The sequence below is a fragment of the Palaemon carinicauda genome, chromosome 11 (genome assembly GCF_036898095.1).
Source record: "Palaemon carinicauda isolate YSFRI2023 chromosome 11, ASM3689809v2, whole genome shotgun sequence".
Lineage (NCBI taxonomy): Eukaryota > Metazoa > Arthropoda > Malacostraca > Decapoda > Palaemonidae > Palaemon > Palaemon carinicauda.
The window spans coordinates 129951209-129959242 of NC_090735.1; the positions used below are offsets into that span (position 1 = coordinate 129951209).

At 35.2% G+C, this 8034-nt stretch overlaps 1 protein-coding gene across 1 annotated transcript in view; it reads left to right on the forward strand.

Annotated features, from left to right (window-relative positions):
• Positions 1-4569: 4569 nt before the first annotated feature.
• Positions 4570-8034, forward strand: part of LOC137650215 (fibroblast growth factor receptor substrate 2-like) — a 66021-nt gene continuing 62556 nt past the window's right edge. The window contains exon 1 of the mRNA XM_068383442.1: positions 4570-5298. The gene's annotated coding sequence lies outside the window, so the exon portion shown is untranslated. The remainder of the gene's footprint in view (positions 5299-8034) is intronic.

An 8034-nucleotide genomic window follows, 5' to 3' on the forward strand; every position in this document is an offset into this window, starting at 1 on the left:
ATAATAATAATAATAATAATAATAATAATAATAATAATAACTTTTGCGTCCCCCTTTAAATACATTTCAAGCTATTTGAATACGTTAAGATAAGTTGGCCTCAGATATGGCCTTATTCATGTCTGGGATTTGGCCAGTTTTCATCATCATGCTGGCCATTGCGGATTGGTGATGGTGGGAGACTTTTGTCTTGTCGCTCACAGCATACCACCCTAGTATGGGTGGCCCTGACTAGTACAGTTTTGCTGATCATGGCGATACACAAACCCATTCACCACGTTAAAGTATCCTTCCACACACACACACACACACACACACACACACACTATATATATATATATATATATATATATATATATATATATATATATATATATATATATATATATATATATATATATATATATATATATACACAGTATATAGCCTAGGTATCAATACAGTTCTCCTTTGAAGTTATGTCAGTTAATTTTTGAGAAATCTTATGGCAAAGTTTTTAATAGCTATAATGATAATTGCCAGTAACTAATAGATAATTCTAATGAAATAAATGAAATAACAAACACTATTAAATAAAACATAATGGAAGCCTAATAAGAAATAGGTTTTTTCCTCCCCCCCCTCTCTCTCTCTCTCTCTCTCTCTCTCTCTCTCTCTCTCTCATATGCTAAAGGGTGGCTTTCTATATTACGTCTGATAGTCTTATGAAGTTATGCACTTGATATATGCTGCAACTCGTATTATTATTACTGTATCAGTCTCTGAAAGAGAATAGTTGTGTTGCCTTTCTAACATATTTACATATTAAATTTAGAAAAAGAAATATTCACCAATTTGGAACTGTTTATAGTGTGTTATTAACTTATTAACTTCGTGGTGTATTGCTGATAAAACTAATAATGACTTATCTTTTATAGTTTTAATGCTTCCAACATCAATTTCACCTTATTTCTATTTTTATGTTTTGTTTTCAATCGTACTACTTTCAAAATGTGGAAATATAAGCGAAACAAATTTTGTTTGGCGCAGCGAAGTCCTTGCGCACTGGATCACACACGACAAATCTACGCACGCACACATACACATATACTCCCAATCCGTGGTGGTATCGTTGCCAATGCTGATCCATTTGCTTTCTCTGCACCTACACAAATGTGGCTCTCAATATATTATATACAACAACCTTATCCAGTGTCAAAATTGCCCTTATCTCCAGCTAAAGGATTTGAACAGTTAGAAGCGAGAGGGAGAGGAAAAAGTGTAGGAAAATTAAGCAGATGGCATCTCACCTAGAGTATGGCAGAGCGTCGCAGCTGTGGTGGATGGTGAAGCTGTAGAAGAAAGTGTACGATAATTTCCCTGTCAATACGATATAGCTTCTCGAATTTTGGATACCAATTCTCGTTCTATCACGTATATTTGTATCTCTTTAAACCTTCTTTTTAACCTTCGACCCGATATGAGCTTTACGCTCAGTGATTCGCATATTTACTTTCAAGATAACTAGAGATTAAGTACAAGTAGGTGATTTGTATATTCAATAAATTCATATGAATTATGACTAAATAAATGTAACGTGTTTTCATAAGCCGATTTAGGGAAACGTGTTTTAAAGGTATCATCGGTAAATAATATTTTCATTTCCGTACACAAAATAATATAAAATTTAAGAGCCTAATCTATTAGTAATCAAAGACAACTATAGTAAAGCATATTAATGACAGATGTCGCTAATTAACTGTGCGCTTGTTGTCTCTTTATTTACTTTAGTCTTCGTTATATGTAGAACAAAAAGCTGGCACTGTAGGCCTATATATCAAACATTTAAGAATAGACTAACATAAAAGGGCCGGTTTATTTTCGAATTTACCGATACAAAGATACGGTAAGGTTGTACGAATGTATATATGATTATAACGTGCAGAACATGTGTACCTTACCAAAATCCGAGATTACACATTCAAACATGGTCTAATCTAGGTTAAGACCCAGTGAAGAGGGTTTTATTTTGCTAATGTAGGTGCAAACACGTACCTCTTAAAGCAAATGCCATACTAAATGCCTATATATTATTAATAAAATAACGATTTTTAGCAAGGCCCATCCACCACTAAACTTACCTCCTCCTAGTTTAGTTTTCGTAACAGGTCTAGATAAAATGTTTCACCACATTCTGTAAGTTTCATTTGCAAAATTGTATATACATTTAGTACGCAACCTAGCCTTTTGTAAATGTGTGAAAAGTCTCATTTGAATTAGCTATACATCAATGTTGATATACGCAAACAAGTGTGTAATAATAATAAATGTGCATATGCATATTGAATTATTTTCACCCATCATTTACTCTCGTTATCTTTCTTGAGGACAAACTGTTCTCTCTTATGTTGCTTCCTCTTGTTTTAAAGTTTTATAGTTTATAAAAGAGAGATTAGTTCACCAATCTTTCAACTAGGCTCCACAAGGCACTGGAAGAGTAGGAAGACCCAGGTCTACATAGCTGAGGACTATGAAACGTGAAGTGGGAAATGATGAATGGAGAAGTATTGATTTATAAGCTCAAGATAGAGACGACTGGCGAAATCTAACCGAGGCCCTTTGCGTCAATAGGCTTAGGAGGAGATGATGATGCTGGTGAGTTTATATATGAAAGATTTATTCTAATGTTACTGTTCTTAGAATATTCTATTTTGATTGTTCAATACTCTTCTTGTAGTTTATTTCCTTATTTCCTTTCCTCACTGGGCTATTTTTTAGAATATTTTATTTTGTTTGTTCAATACTCTTCTTGTTGTTTATTTCCTTATTTCCTTTCCTCACTGGGCTATTTTCCCTGTTGGAGCCCTTGGGCTTATGGTAGCCTGCTTTTCCTTCTAGGGTTACAGCTTATCCAGTAATAATAATAATAATAATAATAATAATAATAATAATAATAATAATAATAATAATAATAATAATAATAATAAGAGTGGAAGGAGGTCCTCTGCTTATGATAGACTAAATGCTCAAATAAAGGACCTACATAAGTATAATCAATTATATAGGTAGCCGCTGAGAAATAGGAATTAATACAAATATATGGAACATTAGGAGAGAAATAACTGAGCTAATTAATTTTGTAGGTTCATCATAGTTAACAAATCAGTAGGCGTTGGGTTTTTCATTCCGGTCTTCCTTTTGCTAGTTATGTACTGTACGATGCCACAATCTTGTGTTCATTATGGAGAGAATTGCTTTCCAAACCATATTACGAACTCGTTACTGTAATTTTCGATGTCTTATACAAAAATGAAAACGGTTACCTAAATTATGAATTCTGGTCATCCCTAGGTGTGAGTTTCCCAACATGCAACTGGCAAATATTAGGACTACCGTGTGAACATTACTCTTGATTGAAAACTTATTTCTTTTCAGTGATGAGGTCAATCGTTGTAGTCTAACATTATTAAGGAGAGGAGTCTATTCTTATGGTTTCCACTGATTTTTTTTTCTTTTTTTCAAGTTGAACTGACAGAGACACAATTAGGCATAAAATGCTTCATCTCACAAGGATACCGAACTCAAACCCTTTATTCTTTCCGTAGTGATACGTGTATCACGATCATTAGACACTCTCTCTCTCTCTCTCTCTCTCTCTCTCTCTCTCTCTCTCTCTCTCTCTCTCTCTCTCTCTCTCTCTCTCTCTCTCTCTCTCTCTCTATATATATATATATATATATATATATATATATATATATATATATATATATATATCCTACACGTGTGACGTGTGTGTGTTTAGTTTGATACGGCTTGGGCGTATTGAAAAGCCAAAATCTAATCAAAACATGGTGTGTGATATCGCCTGGATACCATTTATGTAGCAACATACTCAAGATCATCCCTGGTCAATTCAATTCTACTTGGCAAGGACATTGATAGAGTAAGACATATTACATACTTTCATTCAGTAATGTAAAGGATAATCTTTCTGGGTTTGCTATGTATTTAAGCTTAAGCCTAGCTTTAAAAAACGGGTAGCTTTGTTTATTGAGAAACTAGGGACGATAATATCTTGCGCACTGCAAAATACGTTCAGCAATAATTTTTGCAACAAATAATATTATCATGAAACTTCATTAAAACCATAAAGAGACAATTAACATATTTTTTATCTGCATGCTCATGATTAGTTACTGTACTTCAAACGGTTTGGTCAATATCTCTCTAGTATTTTAACTAGCATGAAGGAGAATATATCAACGTTAGAATAATCACCATGGCAAGTAGAAATGTCAGTAATTGAGACTGATCTGATTTTCATGATAGTATGAAATTGGATACCGTATTTAATTCCTAAAATTAACCCTCTCAATATTATCCTCTTAAATAAAAGATATGCGCTAAGGTTATATCACATGAAAATTGGGTAAGTATGCATATTAATTCTGTGCTTAGTCGCATAGTTTTTGCGCATACTTACAATGCACCAACTATGAAACCATACAGTATTAAAAACGCAGATGTACGATAACTCGAACGCACGAGTAAGATAGTCGCGGATTCGGGGTCCCGGGAGCCCTAATAGTCGTCTTGCTGCTGCTGCTGCCTCAGTGTGACGATGACGTCTAGCTGTGAAGTGATTGAGGTTTAGACAAATGCCGTGTGTGTGATTTAGCGCAGTGTAATCGCACGTTCCTATGTGCCTTTGTGCGTCCGACTCCCAAGCTGGGGTCCATGTCGGTGTATTTTTGTGATTGCGGGAGGGTCTCGAAAAGTCTCGGCACGTTCGCCGTTTCGAGGCTCATTAAGTGAGGGGAAAGAAAAGCTCTCTCTCTCTCTCCCACCGATCATCAGGAGGAGGAGGAGGAGGAGGAGGCGCCGTCGTGTGTTGTTGTGATATGGCGGAGGCGGCAGGGGCACCTCACCTCCCCTCGCTAGCTCCTCCTCACCACCACCACCACTGCACCCGCCCACCCACCCAACCACCACAAAAGAAGATCTTCGGGTTGCTAGCAGCAGCCTTGCGAGTCATGGCCATAGGCCTGTACGCCCTCCCGCTCCAGCCAGATCAGAGAAATCGAACGACGAAGTCATCGCCATCATCGTCACCATCAGACTCATCATCGTCACCACCAGAACCACCACCATCATCATCATCATCATCATCGCTGCTGAGGAAGTCGACCATCTTTTCTTCTGCTCATCATCAAGCTGCTGCAGGAGGTGGCCTCGTCAGTATTATCTCGTCTGTAACCTTCGTGTCTGTTGGATGTCGGCGATCCTTTGCCTCCCCAACCATCCTCATGTGAGCCACAGGTATGAACCCTCTCTCTCCCTCTCCTCCCTCCCCTCTCTCTCTCTCTCTCTCTGTGCCTGACATCCTGACATCCTTCGCACACGCAGTCCCACTTCCCTAATCTTTCAGCCTAACTGCTCCTTCAGCAGTAGTTAGAGGTTAAGCAGTTGGGTAGTAGGGGTTTATCATCCTAATCACTACTATATATATATATATATATATATATATATATATATATATATATATATATATATATATATATATATATTTATATTACCTTTCATTCTTCGTATTGGTTCAAGTTGGAGTTAGCTTTCGGGTTTCCTTTCGTAATTCATTATTTAGAGCAACATAATTTTTTTTTTGGAAGAAACCCCAAATTTGTTTATCCATTTAAGATTGAAATTTAGCCTTTAGCTGTGAGACAAGGCTGAAACGTTATATATATATATATATATATATAATATATATATATATATATATATATATATATATATATATATATATATATATATATATATATATATATACAGGTATGCGTGAATGTGTAGATACATACAGATATTAGTGGTACACCTGAGTTAGATGAGGGTGTAGTACATAAATACCTTTCATTGCATTGCCAAACCTAACCTAATTATATATACAGTATATATATATACATATATATATATATATATATATATATATATATATATATATATATATATATATATATATATATCATCAGTTTAACATTCTTATTTAAAATACCCCATTCAAGTGTCATATGTGACAGCATGCAATTACTTGTACTTAATATTATTAATTGACCACTCATTAGCATGTAAATATATATATTTTAGTGGTGGTTTTACTAATTTGCCACACACACACATAAATGCAAACTTGAACCAAAGAGAATGACCATCGAAACTAATTTCTTGACTTATTGTATGTCTAGGCCTAATCTCGTTTGTAAGGTGATCAATGTGTATTTAGAATAACGAAGGTACAAGATTAATTTTTCCCCAAAGAGAAAGAATATAGTCATCACATTATTATTATTATTATTATTATTATTATTACTTGCTAAGCTACAACCCTAGTTGGAAAAGCAGGATGCTAAGCCTAGGGGCCCCAACTGGGAAAATAGCCCAGTGAGGAAAGGGAGCAAGTTCAAATAAAATAAAGTTTGGTTTGGTCCTGTGCTATGTTAGGACCTAATTTTGTTATCAGAATTATTGGGTTATTATTATTATTATTATTACTTGCTAAGCTACAACCCTAGTTGGAAAAGCAGGATGCTATAAGCCTAGGGGCCCCAACAGGGAAAATAGCCCAGTGAGGAAAGGGAGCAAGTTCAAATAAAATAAAATTTGTTTTGGTCCTGTGCAATGTTAGGACCTAATTTTGTTATCAGAATGATTGGGTATTGGCGTATATAATTTTGTGCTTATTCTAGTTTTTTTTTTCATGAGTAATTATTATTATTATTATTATTACTTGCTAAGCTACAACCCTAGTTGGAAAAGCAGGATGCTATAACCCTAGGGGCCCCAACGGAAAATAGCCCAGTGAGGAAAGGAAGCAAGTTCAAATAAAATAAAGTTTGGTTTGGTCCTGTGCTATGTTAGGACCTAATTTTGTTATCAGAATGATTGGGTATTGGCGTATATAATTTTGTTTATATAGATAAGTTTCTTGTCATGGCGTGTTATTTTATATTGCTCTTATTCTAGTAGATTTATTTTCCAAGTGATACTAAATGTTTTAAGGCGGTTTTGCCAAATGAATTTTTCACGTCCTTCCAGACATAGAAAAGTCGTTACGGTCGGTAGCACTGATTCAAGGTAGTTTAGAACTGCTCAAAGGCAGGAAGTGTGCAAGGCCGACACTAAAAGGGAGAAGAAATAGAGGACCTGGTTTATTGAAGTAGATGGGCAGGATAGATGAATCCTTGAAAATCCTTCGTTGACAATTTCAGCAGCAGTTTTTGCAGGGAATCAATATTGCTATTTTTTTCCGTAAATGGTTAAGTAGGAAAAATATGAATAATACGGATTTAAAATTACTGAAAGATATTAAATGAGATAAAACTAGTTGTGATGCCTGCTCTCGCATTATTGCGGTATTATGTTAATGATTATCATCAAATCTCAAGTGACCTGATTAGGCCTGTAGGCCTAATAACCTAATTGTATTCTACTCTGGAAAATATACTTAATTTGTAAAATCTTGGTTTACCTTTTTAGCGTTCCAGATATGTTCAATATGTATTTATTTTTCTCTTTGGGCTACGAATCTGGCTGCGATTTTTCACAGAATTTCCAGTTTGCAGTCGTTCTCCTTCCTTCCATTTCACAGAACAACACAGACTCGACATTAATGTGATTTTTTGGAAACGACCTTTCCCAGTGGGGGAAATCACAGCACCCAATGTCACGTGACTGTGATGTTGTCTAATGTAAACAAGCGCCATCTTGACTATTTCTCTCTGCTTTACGTACTGATATAAACCATATATTCTCAGTGGCTCACTTTGGACTCCTCGATAGTTCGGTTCTGTTATTAGCAAAGCCGTGTTATATTGATAAAAAGCTCTTTAAGGTGTCTTCTCACAGCGATTTCCATTGATGTGTTGGTTAACTTTACTCGATTTTTTACGCATGTTATGGAACTGAGCCTATTGCATATTATGAAGAGAAAGGAAAGGATATGATTTAAAGTGTTGTTATAATATATATATATATATATATATATATATATATATATAT